The following is a 22,313-nucleotide window of genomic DNA, read 5'->3' as shown; positions in this document are numbered from 1 at the left end:
TTTTTTTCAGAAAACCTGGACTACGTCGGACAGAAGAGGACTAGATCTTCGCCGGAGGACCTTGGTGAGTAGGATTATATTCCACAGGTACCCCTATGGATTTCTTCGGAATCTGGAGCCCCTGATCCCGGACTCTGCTGCCCTGGAGCCCCGGACCCGGGACCCAGGAACTAAGGCTCGGACCCCGGACTCTGCATCCCCGGACCCAGGAACCAAGGCGCCGGACCCTGGACCATGGAGCCCCAGACCCTGGAGCCCTGGACCCTGGGACTTACCTACGGGCTCAAGATAGGTAAGTATCAGTATGAAAGGGCTTTGTATGTATTAAAGTTTTATTTTTCATGTGTCAGTGTGTGTGTTTATTTTACTATTTTTGGTACTCTTTACCTAGAACGGCGCCCGTCGCGGGCATCGCGGGTACATTTATGGCTACCCGCGACGCGACCGACGCGATGCCCGCGATTTTCCCATTGAAAACCATGTTAAACCTGAAAAATCGCGTCGGTCGCGTCGCGGCCGGCCATAAATGTACCCGCGATGCCCGCGACGCGATGCCCGCGATTTCCCATAGGGAACAATGTTAAAAGGCAGATTGACCGCGATTTTACCGTTAAATGCCTCAATGACCGCGATTTTGACATAGGAAACAATGTTAAATGGGCCACAGAGCCCAAATAGTCCCCCTGAAGTCTTAAATGGCCCCCAAAATTTTTAACGCCACCCCACGATCAACGTGAACCCGAAGCGTGGCGAGCGCAGCGAGCCCCGCGAGGGGCGGCGGTACGCGTCCTACGACCTTTTCATGCCCTACTATCCACGTCGGCGTGGAGTTGAGAATAGAATAGTGTGGCGAGCGCAGCGAGCCACCGAGCCCGAAGCGTGGCGAGCGCAGCGAGCCCCGCGAGGGGACGCGGATACCTTCACAGGTAAACGCGTCCCCTCGCGGGCTTCACAGGTGTCCGTGGCGACGCGGACACCTGTGAAGCCCGCGAAGGGACGCGTTTACCTGTGAAGGTATCCGCGTCCCCTCGCGGGGCTCGCTGCGCTCGCCACGCTTCGGGCTCGGTGGCTCGCTGCGCTCGCCACACTATTCTATTCTCAACTCCACGCCGACGTGGATAGTAGGGCATGAAAAGGTCGTAGGACGCGTACCGCCGCCCCTCGCGGGCTCGCTGCGCTCGCCACGCTTCGGGTTCACGTTGATCGTGGGGTGGCGTTAAAAATTGTGGGGGCCATTTAACAATTCAGGGGGACTATTAGGGCTCTGTGGCCCATTTAACATTGTTTCCTATGTAAAAATCGCGGGCATTGAGGCATTTAACGCTAAAATCGCGGTCAATCTGCCTTTTTAACATTGTTCCCTATGGGAAAATCGCGGTAATCGCGGGTACCCGATTTTGATGTACCCGCGATTTACCCGCGATTACCGCGATTGCCGCGATTTTACCCGCGATCCCGCGATTTCAATCGTGGGCGCCGTTCTAGGTAAAGAGTACCCTATTTTTAATACTGTGGAACTAAAAGTGCCAGCGGGCCCTTTAATGCCCCGCATGCTGGGACTTGTGGTTCCAAGTTTATTCTTTTTTTTTTACACCAGTTCATCAGCCTGGTGACCACAGCCCAGGGTCACCAGTAAGTCATGGAGGGGCGGACTCCTTTATTGGGGGGGTCCCAACTCCCCCAGGGCCCCTGGCCAGGCTGACTCGTTGGCAGGGTGAATGTTTTGGCCTCGGGAGCTTATTTAATAAGTGTCCCCCGGCTGTGACACTACCCTTGCTGGCTGGTTGGATCTGGGGATGGTTCTTAAACTACGGGGGACCCCTAGTCATTTGTCCCCGTATTTTGGGAACCAGCCCCGTCCCTGGAGCCTGGGGCTGGTTTTAAAAAATAGGGGAACCCCTATTTGCCGGGTTTCCTGATTTTTCATTACCAGCCCGCCTCTTTCAGCCTGGTGCTGGTTACGGCCATGGGGGGGTACCCCACGCCTTTTTAAAATTTATTTATTTTTCTAATTTTTTTACACTGAATCCTGCACAGATCTGACTGATCCGTGCAGGCTTCTGCAAAATATGATAGGAAAATAAAGTGTATTTTCCTGGCGTATTTGCCCGGCCATTCACTGCCATTTTTACGCCAATTAGCGGCTGTATTTTCAATACGGACGCTTCGTAAATCAGGAATCACTATTCTTTTGAATGGTGATTCCTGTCATATTCTATCAATGGTGCATTCATTCGTATTTGACAAATACGAATGTCCCATCAATACGAATACGAAAAATCTTATTTTTCGCATAATAAATGCCAAAAATAAGAATACGCCTAAAAAAATTCGTATTTTCCTATGAAAATACATTTTTTTTTCACGAATTCATCTTAGTAAATTTTCCCCATAATGTCCCCTGTTGTGCTGCATACACATGTGCCTGTAGTGGTGCTTACACATAATGCCCCGGTACTTGTTTCCTAGAACGGCCACAATCGCGGGCATCGTGTACCTTTAAGTTAAGGTACACGATGCCCGCGATGGACCCGATTTCCTGGCGAGCGCAGCGAGCCCCGCGAGGGGACGCGTATACCTGTGAAGTTATACGTGTCCCCTCGCCACGCTTCGGGCTCGGTGGCTCGCTGCACTCGCCACACTTTATATTCTCAACTCCACGCCGACGTGGATAGTAGGGGAATGAAAAGGTCGGAGGACGCGCACCACCACCCCTCGCGGGCTCGCTGCGCTCGCCACGCTTCGGGTTCACGTCAATCGTGGGGTGGGGTTTACGCTGTAAAATTGGGGGTCTAGGGAATATTTTACATTGAATCCAATGTAAAATCGGGTCCCAGGGACCCTATTCACATTTGATTCAATAAAAAAATCGGGTCTGACGTGTTGGTCGCATCGCATGCGACCAAATCGCATGCGATGCAACTGACGCGATTTTTCTGACACGACCACCCCGATAGAAATCGGTGTGGCCGTGCTAGGAAACAAGTACCAATGCCCCTTATAGTGTTTTTTTACATAATGCCCCCTGCAGTGCCCTTTATACAGAATGCCCGCTATAGTGCCTCTTATACAGAATATCCCCTGTAGTGCCGCTTCTCCAGAATGACCCTGCAGTGATACTTACACTTAATGCCCCCTGCAGTACCACTTCTACAGAATACCCCCTGAAGTGCCACTTATACAGATTACACCCTGCAGTGCCGCTTATACAGAATGCCCACTGCAGTTCAGGGATACACTGCTCTGCTCCTGGAATTCTGATATAATATATAAAAAATCTTGGGTTAAGGTGCCCATACACGTTACAATAATTGTATACAATATTGTATACAATATCGCATCTCATCGCATCTCGGTTTTGCGATGAGATGAGATCTAGTACAAAAAGTATGTGCAGCACATACTTTTTGTACTAGATCTCATCTCATCGCAAAGCCGAGATGCGATGCGATGCAAAATTGTATACAATAATTGTAACGTTAGTGCTGCCCTTAGTCTTGTTTGAATGGGTTATTCTAGTGTGGGTTTAATCATGCATATGGGATAATTATGGATGACACAATAAGAATTCTGAATTGAGTTTACTTAAAAAGGTGATTGGCATCAACGATAATGTATAGCTTTATTGTTAATGCCAATCACCTTTTTAAGTAAACTCAATTCAGAATTACTGTTGTGTCATCCATAATTATCCCATATGCATGATTAAACCCACACTAGAATAACCCATTCAAACAAGACTAAGCGCAGCACTACCCCAAGATTTTTTATATATACTGTATGTTTGAAATTTATGGGGTCCTAGTCAGATCCCACAGTGTATTGCATCTAGTCAAACCCTTTGCGCAGGTATAAACAAAATTTGCATATTAATTTATAATTACCAGCACCTTCTTTGAACAGGTTAAGTGATAAGATAGGTATTTCAACACAGATGATGCCAATCATACATTAAGTGGGAAGTCCAGGAATAGAGAATTATGTTTTTCCTGGAAAGGATCAGGTTGGGAAGTATGCACTTGTACAGAATGTTCACAGGGGCAACGGTGGCCAAAATAGGCCACTGCAGCAAAATAATGTGGAGGGATGCCATGCCCCTCCCCCCCACACACACACACACCACGGCCACCACCACCACACCTACCCTTTTTTAACACATTCATAGCCATGCTGGCCAATATAAGGCAGCAGGGCTGGAGTGCAGAGGAGGGAGCCATCAGTGGATTAAAAAAGGACACATTCAGGGTGCCACCTGTAGTGCTCACTCACCTCCCCAGTCCAGCATTCCTGCTTTCCACTGAGCAGAGGAGAGTGGAGAGAAGGCTTCTCCAACCTCTTCGGGGTCTCCTGGCCATTCAAATATGTAAGCCAATCCATGGTCAAAACCCAGCAGCCAATCACTGCGGCTGCAAGCTCTGAAACTTGCCCTGGTGCACAAAATATAAAAATACTTGCCCTGGTGACAGAAAGTTAATGAGCGCTATATTAACCGACGGGGTTTCAGCTGCTAACTCTGTGGGATAACTAATCCCTAGAAACAAGACAAGATAGATACAATGGAAGTAGCGCTAGGAACCACTCGGTGTGTGTAAAATTGAAAAGTGAAAAATAAGTAATAATAAAAGCCAGTCAAGTAGAATATAGTTAATAAAACATTTATAGTAATTCATTAATAGGACATACATATAAGGAACAATAGATATCATTAGATTTAATAATTTATATGTACCGGCCGATACAACAACAATATTGGTAAAAAATATATGAAAAAAATAAAAATAAAAACTATATATAAAATATATATGAATTAAAAAAGACTTGAAAAGCAGGCTGAAAAATCAGGAATCAAGGGGGTTTCCTTGTGTCTGGTAAAAAAGCCAATGAATAGTCCACTGCATTCAGTCACTTAATACATGTTTAAAACGGTGTATCCAATTCGAGGGATAATGCTGCAGTGTTGGCTATAATGAGCCGATAAATGCCAGAGCACCTTGTTTTTAAAAATACATCAGTCCAGGTTCAAGTCAGACTCCTACGTGCCAGCCGGCTTTGGATAGATAGAAGTATGCAGAACTGACGCGTTTCCCCGCCTACGTCTATCGGCCGCCGATAGACGTAGACGGGGCGACTTGAACCTGGACTGATGTCTTTTTAAAAACAAGGTACTCTGCTATTTATCGGCTCATTATAGCCAACACTTCATCCAACACTTCATCACTATTCTCCACCACCGGAAAATGGCCAGTATGTTTCCTGGTTACAGGCTGGAGTTATTCTTTCTCTGGGACTTCTTCAGTGATTGGCGCTTTTCTTTCTAGAGGAAACAGTTAATAGACTGCTGGTCTGTGAGCCATGATTGGCTCACTGCTGGTGCCAAATTAATAATATTAATAATCTCACCGTTAAGTTCCAGCATGTCTTACTTTTTCATATAGTATCTACATACTCTTAAAAACAACTTTTCGAACGCCTCATTCTAAAACTGTGGACATCGATGTGGAGTTGTCACTCATTTGCTGCTATAACAATAACAACCTCCAGTCCTATGCGCTAGGTTTTGAACGTGGCTGTATGGATTCAAAGCCATTCGGTCACTGAATATTAATGAGTTTAGGCCCTGCTGGATGGTCATGAAACCTGGCTCACATTCAGCATTACAATTCATCCCAAAGGTGCTCAGTAGAGTTGAGGGTATGGTTCTATACCAGGAAAGTTCTTCTGACCACACTTTGTGCAATGTGGCACTGCCATTACGAACAGGAAAAGTTTTTGCACTCCACAAAGTTGGAAGAACATTGGACCTGATCGCAAGTCTCAAATTAGCAGCCCAGACGATTATCAAATGTGCATACGTATGGCTGTTGTACGCATGCGTGAGGCCATCTTACTGAGACACATCCTTGTCTAACCGCTGGCCGTTCGCAAGGTGATTGACAGGAAGCTGGCATTTGGGGGTGGTAACCAGACATTTTCTGGGAGTGTCAGGGAAAAACAGGCTTGCCCAGGAGTCCATGACCCCCATTGAGGGAGAATAGCGTAGCGAGCCACCGTGCCCACAGCGTGGAGAGCGCAGCGAGCCCGCAAGGGGCTTTTTTGCGCTCGCCATGCTGTCTGAGAACGGGCAGTCGGGATCCCGACATCGGGCTAATGACTGTCGAGATCCTGACTGTCGGAGCCCCATACCACACCCGTAAGTTCTGGGCTACGCACAGACTGCACACACTGAAAAATTGATTCAGCTGTGATCGGCTTGCAAATGGATTTTCAAGGACACACCGACCTTGAAAATATGCAGGCTTGCACAGGGTGGGTTTTCACTCTAAATGGGCGATGACTATCTGTTCGCAGGGTTCTGCAAATTAGCAGTCCAGCGATCAGGTATGAACCAGGCCCATAGTTCTGTAGCAGTCTTGATCCTAGAAAGAAATACTATAGTTCTTCACTATCAGCTACCAAATCCAGTCCTGAAATATGGTACAGATTTATTTTCCCAAAAACGGGATGCACTAAGACACTAATAAGTGTAGACAGCTCTGATCTTACAAACAGTGACCCATTTATTTATAAGCATGTATAATGTGGGTCCTTTCAGCCTAACAGTTGCATTTTAAGAAGAAAAGTATATTTTACTTGTAGTCATCAGTGACGTCCAATATTGCAGTAACACATAACTGAATCACGGCTCCACCGCTGGCGGCAGCCGGATGAAAAAGGTTAAATTTAATAAACTTAACAACAGCCTCAAGTAGTAAATTTAGTAGGGGCAGGGGCTGTGCTTTATTATACAGTGCATTTCTAAGATTATTATTTTTTTACTACTAAAAATTATTTTGGCATGCAGAGACATGGGAGCACGTTAAAAAAACATAATTTATGAAAACAGCACTTTCTAGAAGTAGGGTAGCAATGACAGAGTTGCTTTAAATAAAAAAAATTCCATCTATAGCAGAATTTGCATATTTTTCTCACTTGCACTGAGCTTTATTGGGGGATGCAAAATAGGGCGTCACTAAGAAAGAAATTACATTGTGATATCGTTGTTCAGTGGAAACACAAGGATAATACACAGGTACAGGGAGAATACTACCACCTCCTGGCTGTCAGAGATATGCACAATGTATAAAACGAAATAAAATAATTGTAATAACATAGTATAGGGATGGTCGTCTTCAGGCTCAAGTAAATAAAGGTCGAAACGTTGCACACTGAGAGACCACTGTGCATATGTTTATTTGATTATCACAACCTTAAGTCCGGAAAATGTCATCTCTATTCTGCGTTATATCTGGTGGCTGTTTGCCCACATTGGAACAGCACCAGGGCCATCATCCGCAGACATCACTAGGCTGCCTGCTCTCTCTCTCAGTCTTCTCATGATAGTATAGGTCCAGAGTTTAATCCAATCAAAATGATAGCTTGCCAAAGTTTCACTCCTAGTGTGGACCTTTATCAAGGTGATGGCAATACAAGCATTAGTAAACAGCAAACCAACAATGAGGTAGGGGTACTGGGACAAGGTCCCATTGGCACGCACCTCTGGGCAACCCCCTCCCATTTCTCCCCTCATTCCCCTGGCCATGCATTACTTGGTGGCACCTTGTATATCGCAAGCTCCTGGCTATGGAGGACAAGCTGCTGGGGCCCGATACACCCGGTGGCAGGCTTCTCCTGGTGCCGGCCTGCCAGGGTCACCACCACAGGCTCTGCATCGTTGGGTCCAGATTAGGAAAAGCCTGCCTGGGAAACAGAAAAGGCAGCTGCAGCGCCCTCTACAGTGTGGCAGTCTACATGGCTGGCCTTATCTGTACCTTGTACCTGCCTCCTTTAGCTTTCTTCAAGGAAGGTAAACTCTTAACTGCAGCGGCTGGCACTGCAGACTACTACTAAAGTAAAATAATAATAATTCAAAAGGGTGCAGGAGATTTCCTGCTGGACCCTTGGGACCACAGTGGCCTGGCCCCACATTGCTGCATTGCATACTTGGAGATACTGTAAATGAGTATACTTGCTTCTAGCAAGAGTTAGGCTCTATTCATGGATGATGTATGTACCAAAGATGACGTATGTACCAAAGTTATGATACATTGCGCAATCAGTTGATAATGATGCCGACACCTTTCTCATGCATTCTCCTGCACAAGGATGTTCAGGGTTGCCACTAGAAATTAGCTTTTTTGCATTGTTGTTATTGCCTCTGGAGTGCCATCATTTCTTTGAAGTTGGTGTATTCTTTACAGTTTGGGTACCGGGGCCCGTTGTTTCACTAGAGTGCCGGCAGGTTTGGACATTTTATATATTTATATAGTAGCGGGGAAACCAGCATTAAAACCCTCCTGTTGACAACTTGCCCTGATGCCTGCCTGATATATATATATATATATATATATCACAGCTAGGCATAGCAGTCGCCCCCTTACCTGCATGCGCTAGGTCTCCCTGTGCGGCTCTGATCTGCCAGCAGATCTCCCGTATCTGTTGGAGTGTTCCCAGGGGGCTGGGTCTCCTGTGGGCAGCGCAGGCTTCAGAGCACAGGAGACCAGGGGCGAATCTAGACTTATCTTGTAGGGGGGATGGGGCGGAGGCTGTTTACAGTTTAATCTTACCGTTTAATCTTTAATATTACAGTTTAATCCCCCTCTAGTCCAGATTCCTCCCCTTTCCAGTCCCAACTATATTATAGTAACTGGTAACGCCACTGCTAGCCTAACCTGGGTGCCCTGTACTATATAGCTGTCATGGTTAAGTGCATAGGATAATTGCTGAAGTCACTACACTGTCATAGTGTAACCTCACACTGTCTTCCCCATCTCCTTACACAGTACTATAAGGGAGTAGCTGCACACATCCTGCACACATCCAGCTCCTGGGGTAACTTCCATGAGAGGTATGGTATGCTGCGAGGTCTTGTAGCTAAATGTCACCAGTCTTGGTGACAAAAACCAGCCACGCTACATTCACATCAGATTTTCTGAGGCGGCGCACCTTCAAATCTTGGGTCAAAACAGTAGACCCAGGATTTCTCCTGACTGTTGATCTCCCGGACAGAGTTTGAGTAGTCACCATCTAACCTGGTCAGCAAGTTGTGGCACCATGTCACCAAGCCCTACTTCTGATGATGGGACACCGGGGTGCAGAAAGCTTCCTAAGCTTTTATGTGGAGTATCAAGCAGATACCTATCTCCTTCACTAACTGAACTACAGTCACCCATGGCTTCTCGGGTGCTCTAGGCAAAACTTCAACCTACTTCTCCCCAACCAACCCAACGCTGCCACCAATGTCCACTTTCCAGCCCCTCAAGTGAAAGTTTGGAAGTAGCATCTTAGTGTTATGTGGGGTCACTGCAGCTAGCTTATCTAATTGTCTCCCAATCGCTGCCTAGCAACGTTTATGCCACTGTGGCTTCTTACTGCTTATATTGTTGCTGTTTCCTAGTTACTGGGATGTTGGCTGCTACATGTAGTAATACATTTGTTTTCATTTTGCTTGATTACTCCTGTGATTGGTCTGTATTCCTTTCATTAGGGATTCTAGTCAGTTCCTGTTGGTCGGTGAAATTCCCTAGTCCTGTCTCTAGTGAGCTTGTCACTGTATCCTAGTTCTCAGTCTCCCTGTATCTTCCTGGTATCCTGCCATTGTGTTCCTGCATCCCTGTCTCCTGCCAGTCCTGCACCTGTGCCCTTTTGGATCCCACTCTGCACCTGATATCCTGGCCTACTTTATCACCTCCCAGAAGACCTGTTTGGTTGAATTACACATTTCAGTTGCATCTAGCATTCCTGACCTGCCCAAACACCTGCTATAAGACATGCTTGGCTAATTTGTACATCTCAATTGTATGCTGCATTCCTGGCCTGCTCCAACACCTGCCAGAAGACCTGTTTGGCAGAGTAGCATTCCAGGTTTTTTGTTTTTGCTCCTGATACATGTCCAGTCTCTAGCCAAGTTCTGTGTATAGATCTTGTTCTGGTTCCATGTACAAAAGACCTGTGTGTTCAGTTTCAATCCTGCTCCACATCCCTGTCTGTCATTGCAGACTGCAGCCTAGTCACACATTTTATCTAGCAGTTGGATTATTTCACTTGTTTCTGAACTTGGAGCACACCTTGCTCCTGGTTACCTTCAGAAGTTAACCATCCCCTGTTGAGTTTGTCAGCATCAGTCACCTAATCTTGCCAAGTCTCTCTACGGTCAACATAATATTGTAGTGTCTAGTCTATCAGCAATTAACTCTTGTTTTGGCAGTTGCTATACTCTGTTATTTAATCCTGTGATCTCCTGTTGTTTGGCATTAACCCCCTCTGTATAGCTTTTGAGCATAGGACCTGGAGACATCTCAAGTACCGGTGAACGCATAAAGTTGTATGGGAACAGGAGAAACTGTTATAGGAAAGAAGTGTTACTATAGTGGTCTAATCCAAACACATAGGAGTATCATTTCACTTAGAGGTTCCACAGCTGCCACCTGCATTAAGTACAACTAAAATATCTTCCTCATAGGCATCATTAATTTTGTGATAGGCAAACTCCTGGTCTCCCCCCCCCCCCCCCCCCCCCACTTACCTACGGATTCAAATCCTTGAACAAATTAAAAACATATGTAAATGGTTTTGGTGAAACTAAAACACAAACACAAAGAGCAAAAATAAAAATATGTGCCCATGCACAGCTCTAATACTTATACTTTTAGAGTGTTTCTAATTCCTCTTTCACTCTGCAGCTCTTAAATGGTAAATTTACGTTTTTTTAGGCTTTTTAAATGGGTAGAGCTGCAGTGTGACAGTTCCAGGGTGCTTTAACTGTTTAACAAATACCGGTATTTGTTACATGGTTAAAAAGCAGTGTCCTACCCGTTTCAGAGCCTTTTTTTGGCAGTGTGAACGGCTCTATTTCTATGGCTTGAAATGAGTGGGGGTTAAACAGGTTGAATATATGAATGGTATTAAATGCTTTTTAAAACAGTTTTCACCTGCAATGTGAAAGGTCTTAAGGCTCAGACGCGTTTTAAAGTCCCGTTTAAGAATACTAGGTCTCTACCCGTTTCTGCATTGTGAAAGCAGCATAAGAGACAATAAAGTAAAGGTCTTACTTTTGCTGTTTTACTTGAAATTATGGAGTTAAAAAAGATTGTTATGCACTTAAAAACTGAAAAACAATGGTGTCATTTGTATCCCCTTGTTTATGTATAATGCAAATGTTTTGTAAAATAAAAGCGATCTGCGTGTTGCTTTTGTTGCAATATAGACTTGTCAGTGTAAAACAACCTTCGAAGCTCTGACAAAATGGATTGTGCGGAACAAGATTAAATGATGGCTTTTGGTTCAGGAGAGTGATTTATTGCTTGTCTAGATACATGAATAAAATGTACAAATAGTAACTTCAATTTAAATTTCCTTGAATCCTAAGTTTTTTTCTGACATCTAGAGGTCACAAATGGATAACCCTGGAAAACAGTAACATGATGGATAACACAGAAAGAGCAGCAATTACATGCACCACTATAAAACATAAATAAATATATATATATATATATATATATATATATATATATATATATATATATATAGAACATGCAGTGTAATAACTAATTATTTTTAATAATAAACTGTACCATAGGACATACAGTAGCAGCCATTTAGAGCCAATTAGAGTCAATCATTCTTGCAGTGAAGTTGAAACAAAAATCCATGGACGCCATCAATTTTATTCACTTTACTCACTGTCATAAAACAAATGTAGTTTGTGCAGTACAATTTGCAGAATTGATTCTTCTTATTTACTGTACAATACGGTGGCACAGCATTAGTCCTCACAGACCCTGCTGTGGCTTGGAGGTGCTGGATGGATTGCGAACAATGTCGATCCACCGCCTGGACATGCAGATACTTGCATGCAGTCCTATTTTTGGAAGGCACATTTTTAATGGGGGTAGTTGCAACATGGTGAAAGTGGCCTGAGAGGAGGGGGATCGCCTGACAGCAAGCAAGACATGGGGCAGCCGCTGACAATGGGGGGAGGGGATGATATGATATATTTCAACATCTCCTTGTTTATTGATCTCTTATTATGGAGGAGCTGCATTCATATCTATTGACTATTGAAGGCTACAGATGTCAATTCAATTGTAAACTGTTGCAGAGCCTGCAGGTGCCATGCTACATGATTAACTATTACTTAAATAATCGAATACATTGTTTTCATTGTCATTGTGTGTTTGTTTATGCTACCAATGCTTAATAACATAAATATATCTTGAAAGTAAGAAGGACTTGTGGTTTCCAAACCCAATTCTCAAAGCACATCCAGATTTTAAAGATACTCATTCTTATCAATGATTATTAAATTAAAATGACAGAAGTACTTTTAGAGATACAGTGGGGCAGATGTATTAAGCCCGGTGAAGAGACAAAGTGAAGAAGTGGAAGGTCATAACGCACCAGTCAATCAACTCCTAACTGTCATTTTTCAAACATAGCGGATTGTCTGGGGCGTTATCACCTTTTACTTTATGTCCACTCTGTTTTTTACTTTATCTCTAGACCAGGCTTAATACATCTGCCCAATCATGTGATACCCCGCAGGTTGCAAGATGTTGCAGTCAGGTGGAGACTGATGGTTGATATGATAACTCTCCCTTAAACTAAGAATCCCAAGCTTGCGACTGCCTGAGGAAATCTTAGGGATGCTGAAGAAGCCTGCAAATCCTGGAACTGTAGGTGGATTTGTTGTTGAATTGTGTATCTGACAGGGTTCCCAATAGTGCCAGCTGAGAAGTACAGTAATACGGAAGACAAAGAGGAGGTGTGAGCTGGAGGCTATGTTCTGCATTACAAAGATACACAGTGCTATGGGGTGGATCTTTGTTACCTGCAGCAGTGATACCAAAGCTGATCCCTCATACTGGCAATAAAAAAGGGAGCTGTCCCCTGGTTCTGACGGCCTCCCGGCTTTATTCTACAAAAAATTTAGCTAACTCTTGGTGCCACCTTTAAATTTAATTATTTAATGCTATTTTGCTGGGGACGGCTTTCGACATCTCCACCACCAAGGCAGAGATAGTTATCATCCCTAAAGTTGATTGGGACACAGTGGGGGAAATTTAGTAAGATTTTTATTCTATTTCACATGTGATGTTGCTATGGGCAACCAATCAGAAGCTACTTCTTATTTATTTAGCACCCTCTAGAAGATAGTAGACAGGATCTCATTGGTTGCCCATAGCAACATCACATGTGAAGTAGAATACACATCTTAGTAAATTTCCCCCTATTTGTGGAAATTATTGCCCCATATCCCTTCTGAACACTGAACTTAAATGTATTTGCTAACATCTTAGCTGTTAGACTTGCTATGGTGCTTACCTCCCTGGTCCTACCCGATCAGGTGGCAATCTTCCACAGAAGGCAAGCATTTGACAATATTAGGTGTGCAATAGACAATATACATTTTGCTGACTCTACCAGCACTTCCTCACTGGTGATGGAGCTTGATGCCATAAAAGCATTTGACTAGGTCTACTGGCTGTACATGCATAGCACCCTATGTCCCTTTGGTCTCTCACGATCACTTCCTTAAGGCCCATACACACTGGGCGACTTTGAGCTGAAAGTCGCTCAACACACTTAGTTTGAGCGGCTTTCAGCTCAAAGCCGCCCAGTGTGTATGCCCTGGCGATGAGCGGTGAGCGCTGCTGCGCGCTCCGGCATCATCGCCGGGAAAGCCGTTCATCTGCTGTCATTGCTGCGGGGAAAGCCACTCAGTGCATACACACTGAGTGGCTTTCCCCCTGCCCAGCACCGACGGAGGGGGGAGGACTGCATTGCATAGCGGAGCGCTAAGCAAAGCCATCCTGAAAGCCGCTCATCTGCTGGTATAACCAGCGATGTTGCGGGAGCCTCCTGTTTTGAGCGACTTTCAGCTCAAAGTCACCCAATGTGTATGGGCCTTTATACCAGCAGATGAGAGGCTTTCAGGATGGCTTTGCATAGCACTGCGCTTTCCAAAGCCATCCTCCCCCCTCCGTTGGCGCCGGGCAGGGGGAAAGTCGCTCAGTGTGTATGCACTGAGCGGCTTTCCCCGCAGCGATGATTGGCATCATCGCTGTCCATACACACTGGGCATAGTCGCCCAGTGTGTATGGACCTTTACAGGTATTCTCTCCCTTTACAATTCCCTACCAACCTGTGCTTTGGTAAATGGTCTTATGTGTCAACCTTTCACTATAAAAAGTAGAACTAGACAGGGTTGTCCATTATCATCTTTGATCTTTGCACTCATGGCGGAACCAGACACATCTGACATTCTCGCTTTATGCAGATGATATCTTATTGACCCTCTCTAATCCCCTCATCTCACTTCCTTAAAGTTATACTCGATTTTGGATCAATTTCCAATTTCAAAATCAATACATCCAAACAAAAATTCTGGCCCTTAATCTCTTGACTTCTTTTAAAGGTACCCTACGTATATTATAATTTTATATCTGACTGTAAAAAAAAATGCCTACAGGTATGTGTAATTCTAACTAGGCATTATTCTCAACTTTACACTGTTAATTATCCCTGACTGCTCTGTACCACTGCAGCAGATCTTCATAAATGGTCGAGTCAAGTTATATCTTGGTCTGGGTGGCAAATACTTTAAAAATGTATATTCTCCCATGTTTACTTTATGTCTTTCAATTCTACCCAGTCCCGATTTCCTAGACAGTATTTTTAGACCAACAGAGATTGTTCTCGTGCTTTCTTTGGGCGAGTAGGAGACCGTGCGTGCTGCCTAAGACCCTGTACAATAAAACCAAGAAAGGGGGTTTAGGGGTACCAAATGCTGGATTATATTTTTATTATATTTTTTATATTTTTATATTTATATTATTATATATATATCAGGCAGTGCTTTGGCTCTCACATAGGTGGATACAGATACAATCTGACTTAGTACATTTATTAAATGTTTCCTTCTTCCTATGGATACCTCAGTCAGGTATGGCAAGCAAACTTTAAATCTTACTATATCATTTACTTTGCTTTAATGGGCTTCTCTTTTATTCTCCTCCTCTGCCCTTTACCCCCTTAGGGGTAACACGGCCTTCTCTGCAGGATGTGTTAATACGCTTTTAGATATTGGATACAAGCAGACTTCCTATTTACCAATGATATTGCCCAGCTTAGATTCTTTCCAATGCTTCTTTCCAATAGAATAAGAGAGCAGATTGTGATTAAATGAACTGATTTAATTAAAAATTACACATATTTACACATATTTAAACATATGTGAAAACAATTATAAACAATGTATGCTTTATAATGATGATTACTTTGTTAATCTCAAGTATACATTGTAATTGAGTAAAGTGATTTGAAGCACTATGCTCGACCTCCTCCGGATACAGCAGTATGAAACAGCTTTCATGCCAACACAAAGAGTCTTAATATATTCCTCAGGCTGAGAGTTAATGGTTTTAAATGGACAGGTGGACAAATTGACCACTAGTTTCTTGGCTCTTACCCCAGAGAGATCCACTCTCATGCAAACCCGGATGGACAGTGGGATGATGTCAGGTCAGCATCATACAGGGGAGCCAATGGAGAACGACTGTCAGTCCAGCAGCTTCTATTTGCAGGTTTTGGCAGAGGTGTTGTAACAATCTCATTTCCAGGATGTATGACTACGGCATAAACTATTTTCATGTTTCTGTTTCTTATTTTTCATTTAATTATGTGTAATGTTAAGTATTATAATTTCAAGGATTATAGTAATTTTCTATTAACCCTTTGAAGTCCATTCGTATTATCCTGCGTATTATTCTTGTGAGGTTTGTGATAGTTGTTGAATCTGAAGGAAGCTCAGGGGAAGATACAGTACAGTACAGTACTAATCCTTGGAGAGTGATAAAGTGGAGGAAGATAAAGTACCAACCAATCATTCAGCTTCTACCTGTCATGCTACTGGCCGTGGGGTAGATGTACAGATGGAGCGTGGCTCATGCTTCCATCGCCAGCCCCCACCAGCTGCCAGGCCTCGCCAGCCGTTGGAAAGAGGCTTATGCTCCCCGTTCCGAAGGAGCTCCCCCCTGGCCCCGTCTCGCCGCGGGTCCTCAACTTCCTGGGACGCATGTGCGTGTGAGATGCTCGCGCGTCCCAGTCTAATGGAGTCTTTCTTCACCAGTGCTCGCCAGCCGGGAGGTTCTGGTGAGCACCAGCAATGAAAGAGAGGGGCTCCATCTGTATTAAGCCTGGTGAAGAGATAAAGTGGCAAAAAAGTGAAAGGTGTTAGTGCACCAGCCAATCAGCTATGTTTGAAAAATAATAGTTAGGAGTTGATTGACTGGTGTGTTATCACCTTTCACTTTATCTCCACTTTTTATTTTCACCAGGCTTAATACATCTGCCCCTGTGTGTGACAAAATGCCAGTTAGGAGCTGGCTGGTTGGTAGTTTCTCTCTCTCCACTTTCTCTCTTTTCAAGGGTTAGTACATCTAGCCCTAATTGAGATGCCCCCTAATACTGTGAAGTATTGAGTTTTGATTTGTTTTGAGGTTGTGGAGAGGTGTTTCTGTTATTGATATCACAGGTTAGTCATCAATATAATTGGAAAATTATATTATCAGAAATGTTTTTGGTTGAAATGTAATAGGATGAGAGATTCAGAAATGGAGAGATTTAGTAAGAAATCTCCAGTTTTTTTCAAGCGGCAATCATTCACACTTCAAATCAACATGGTTTTGCAGTGTAAATGATTGGTGCTTTAAAAAAAAATGGAGATTTCTTGCCAAATCTCTCACTTTCTGAATCTCTCATCCTATTAAATTTCCCCCATTGTGTTGAATTAGCAGCTGTAGCTTGTTGGTTAGTCATAATAAATTGAATTCATAGACTTTTAATAAGTAGGTCTCAAAGTGTATACAGCTGTCGTTATTTATTTATTTATTTAGTGTACAACTATTCCAAAGTGCATTATTTCAAGTGTTTACAAATGTTGAAAATCTACTGTATTTCTTCCCCCAAATGATCAAGTAAAAAGTAAAAATTTTTGCACTTAATCTATTGTGTATTCACTGTGTTCACTCTGGGTCATTTGCGTTTCTGCTGTGGTGTACAGGAGAGGCTACAACAGGTGCTTACAATTCCTCACCTCCTACTGGAACTGCATAACATCACCACCTACCAATATATTTGGGGTACCACAAATACCCCTAAACCCTATACTGAATTGATAATTGATTCTATCTATCATTTATGTAATACATTATTTAAAAATATAGATAGAGACTAATAGGTTTCTATGGCAACACCGCCAACTTTTTCATTTTAGAAGCTGTAATAAATCTACCACTAAGTGTTTCATTTTTTGCTGAAAATCAACAAAAGGGGCATTTGCAAATCTATTATATTATCGTATTATTTATTTTTAGGAGATGTGAAAAACTTTTAATTGGGTTGTGAAAAATGTGTGATTTCAAATTTTCAATTCACCTTTTTGTGTGATTTCAATTCACCTGCATCACATTTTTATTTAATTGAATGGCCTGTATATTAGTAATTTTATTGTGTTAATCATTCCCATTTAAGCAGCTTAAATGTAAATAATACAATTGCAATTTTATTTGACTAGTTAATATTAAATACACTACAAATATTTAAGTGTGAAGAAAGTAGCTTTTGAATTACGCTGGAGAGAGGATATCCCATTTGTGTGTCTGCAGTATATGATACCTGGGAGGGTAACGCACAGTGATCTTCAGTCTACCTAACCAGCTTTGCAATGTGCCCATATATTTTTGCACTGATATGTAAAACATTGTGACAGATCGATTTAAGGCGGATTTGCACATCATTAGTCATAAGTCATGCTGTCAGACTTACTTGGGAAAATCTGTGTCACAAAGCAACAGCATTTCAGTGTTATGACAGTATTATTTTAGATAAGCATTTCACATAAAGTATCAATGCATCTTATGCAGACACACAAAAAAAAAATCACTGTATTTTTATTCACCATAAGCAAAAAAAGAAACAAGCCCCCAGGATCAAATGACAAACATCTTGAGAAGTGAATTAATGACAAAATGAATAAAAGTTGCTTTGTCCTGTGGGCTGAGTTTTATATATAGACCAAAAAAGGCCTAGGCCAAATCAAATACTGGTTAGAATACTTACCTGCTATACTATAATTTTATAAATAACTCTCAACTATGTTATTTGATCAAGTCATGTAACAATTGTAATAAAAATATACCATAACCTAAACCTATCATATTTTCTAAATTGAATAATGGCTCCATACGAATTTCATCATTTTCTTGGAAGACATAATGGGGTATATTTACTAAGATGGGAGTTCTCTTGAAGATGGGATGTTGCTTTGGGCATCCAATCAGAATCTACTTATTTATTTAGCACTTTCTTCAAGATAATAGATAAAAAGACTGATGCATTAAGCTTCAAAGTGATAAAATGGAGAGTGATAAACAACCAACCAATCAGCTCCTGCCTAACATTTTTCCAACACAGTCTATGACATGGCAGGTAGGAGCTGATTGGCTGGCTGTTTAACACTCTCCATTTTATCACTTTTGTAGGTTAGTGCATCTGGCCCAAAATCTGATTGGTTTGCCCATAGCAACATACCATCTTTGATAGAACTCCCATCTATTGAAGATGCAAGGTAAGTGCAGATCTGTACTCGTGCATTCAGTTTATGTCAGATATACAGTAGATCAGATTTTTTAACATGTGCTTTAATAGGAAACCCCAATGGGTGTATCCTGCCCTTCTCCACTCTAGGAGGGCACTTATCAGCAGGAAGCGCCGTTCTAGCGGTGTACACACAGGTTGATTGTGATGTGATTATTCTAAGCGACTTTGACTACATTGTCAAAACCGCTGAGAAGGTTTGCCCGAATCGCCCCATGTGTACACAGTAGGTGATAGAGGTGCATGCCCCCCCCCCAGCGTCACTATTGTCCAGTCAAATAGACACTGCAGGTAAGAATGTTTTCACTAGACACTGCAGTATCTATTCGGTTGTATGCATGGGCTGTTGCTGGAGATGGCCGCCGGCTTATCTCTGGTAGAGACATCACGATTTTGATTAAGCAAAATAAAACATCTTTGTGCTAGTGCTGGGGAGAAGTCACAACCATATATCATATACGTCAGCAGCCATTGTTGTTGTGAGCCAAAAGATAGGAGACAGTTACTTTGGGTTGGGCATTATTAAATACAGATGGGATTCTGGCATTTTCACTTATGTTTTTACTTTTTGCAAAGATTTGTTATGTCAAAGAAATAGATTTTGAAATAGAACGTAGATTAGGAGATGATGAACAACAATCAACAAAGCAGATATATCTGGGAGGCATACAGTTTACACAAGTCAAATGACGTTTCAAATCAATACTTGAGGCTAGGACCAAGAGTAAACAAGGAAAATGTGCTACCCACGCTAAACAAAGCTACAGTAATGCACTTTTGCCCAGGCCAAATTTAATCTAAAATAGATGCACAAAGAGACCAACTTATTTAAGCAGGAGCCTCATTTGCATCCAGAACATAGAAGTAAAATGTCCAGTAATTGTGCACATACAGTATTAAAAATGAAACAAAATCATAGCTGCCTACCCTCCTGTATTCTACAGGAGACTCCCTGAAATAGCAGCAATCTCCCTCTCTCCCTAATTAGTCTAGCAATCTCCCTCATTTCACCTAGCCCACATTACACTGTTCAATTTTTTTGGGGAAAAAAGGAATGAGAGATAAATACATTTACATTGAATCAGCAGCAGCATTTCCCAGCACTTTAGCAAGTATAGTATCTCTTAATAACTGCTTTGGGGCTCATCTACATTTGTATTTTATTTTAAAAGATTCCTCTCAGATGTAGCAGTACACACCTACGGTTCTAGGTGCCACGTTCACAATCTCTTTTCACAATCTCTCCATATATGGACAGATTGCATATATGCAGATGGGCAGATATGCCTTTTTGGGTGGAGCATGACACGCCCCCTCAATGGGGCGCTGTGCAAAATTCTGCTACCAACTATAATCTCCCTGAAACTAGTTTTAGTACTAGTAGGCAAACATGAACAAAATGCAAGGTAAGTGAAGATCTGTACTCAAATACAGTTGGCATAACTTGTTAAAATGCCCTTACACAAATAGTATCATACTGTATATACTGTACATACTACATATACCCAAGCAATAAGCAGAGCACCTATCAGCTGCTGAGGTTATTTCTAGTTCACTCGCTATATAGTGAGTTTGGCCCTGTTCCGATGTTTTGGGGACTGTGCATCCGCATGGTCTATTATGGGCATGTGCGGCTCCCCCTTTCGAATGGCTTTGGTGCCTTGTATTGTCGCCGAGCCATTCGCAGTCATCAGGACAGGCCAGGGGTGGACGGCGGCTGGAATGGGGCTCACCCATGGGAACGCCCAGATATAAAAACACTGGGCGTTCCCATGGGTATGCAGCGTGCCAGTGCCTACTGGGGTGGGTGGCTGACACCACTGACTTTTATTTGTGATGGCAGGGGAAATCATCAAATGATTTCTCATGCGGCGGTGGCATGCGATGGGATGTGTTTTCATTACATGATAACGAGCAGAATCGGCGGAAGGGGGGGGGGGGCGTTTGGATGGGTGGCATCTAAGGCTCTCTGTAAACTGTCAGCTTAGCGAGCCAACCTGAATCAGCCCCAAAATGTGAAAAAAAAGGACAGAATTTAAGATTACATTTATTTTGTCACCATGGGGGAGATTCTCTAAAACAGAAATGCGGTAAAAACCCCGTTATCGGGTTTTTACCGCATTTCTGTATGCTCTGTGCCCCCTCCGCAGTGTCACCGCTGCGGAGGGAATCGCCAGCAAAAGCTGGCGATTCCCTGCAGAAGCCTATGGGCTTCTTACCGCAGCGATGTGTGAGGGATCCGTCACGGATCCCTCCCAGCGTGCCCTGCGGCCGGCGCCGTGCTCTGCGTATGCGCAGATGGACTCCCGGGTCGCAGACCCGTAAGTCCAGCACCGGGAACCGCATCGCAAGAGACAGCTCTTATCGCAAGAGCTGTCCCTTGCGTTAATATCCGCATATGTAAGAGCATATGCGGTCATTAAGAATGCAGTGGCCGGCGAAGGGGGGCGAACAGGGCTGCGGATGTTACAACATCCCGCCCCATGTCTGTTATACAGGGAAATATTTCTGCAGGAAATCTTTTTAGCTCTTCGCCCCAACAATAGTAAGTTAAAAGAAAAATATTTATATTTTTCTTTGTGAATTATTACATGAAATCTGTATTACAAGATGCAGATTGTGATAAATATACCCCGCAATGTGTATAATAAAATGTTATGTACGCACCCCTGGAATTACAGTTATTAAGTTAATGATCAAGGCAATCTGTTTATTTATTTCAAATCAATAAAAAAAAAACAATACGACAGATATAATGTATAAGAACAAAACAGTATATCTGTCATATTTAAGGGATTTTAAATAAATGAACAGATTGCATTCGTCATTAATTTAATAACTGGAATTACAGGGGTGGGTACATAACATTGTATTATATACTAACCTGGAAAAGTAAATGTTTAGGGGTAGGATCAGCTCTTAGCTCCTTCATTTTAATGAGCTCTACAGGTGCCACAAGTTCCGCAGTTCTAGACAGGCAAAAACAATGGGGGTGATTCACATTGGCCAGCCAGACGAGTGCACTCAAGCCCCCCTTCCCTGAGCAAATGGCAGCTCACACATCCATTTGCATGTGAGTGTACGGAGGGAAAATCATTCGCTGGTCGGCCAATACACATGTGCAGACCTGCAACATCGGTCCGTGGAACAAATTTGCATTTATGCGGGCCAACCTAATCACACCCAATATCTTTTCATATTTTCAGTGTATGTAGAGTTGGAAATCACGCAGCAGAAGTTACATAGGAGGAATTTAAGTGTGTGACAAATGCGCCTATATTGTAATGTAAGGAAACGTTGGAAATAGCACAACCTATAGAAGTATAACAAATCAGGTATGTGCAATACAGCATTGTCCTCTGAAGTCACATTAATTCACATCATGAAAGGAACCGAGCCTCACAACTGCAGTGGTTTAAACCTGTCAAATAAATCAGAGGATTTCGCAGTGCTGGGGCCAGCAAGAAGCCAATAATCAATAAACCTGTTTGACAGTTTGGCATATTTATCTGAAATGACAATGACTAGAATTATTACTATTGTTGTTCAGATCCAGCTGCTGACAAGTAATAGCAGAACTGTTCTATATTACCTCAGCAAAATTAAAGCTTACATACATT

This window comes from Crinia signifera, chromosome 3 (genome assembly GCF_055691185.1).
Source record: "Crinia signifera chromosome 3, ASM5569118v1, whole genome shotgun sequence".
In the NCBI taxonomy this organism is placed as follows: Eukaryota; Metazoa; Chordata; class Amphibia; order Anura; family Myobatrachidae; genus Crinia; species Crinia signifera.
The sequence above is the reverse complement of the archived record's forward strand: the minus strand, read 5'-3'. Positions refer to the sequence as shown.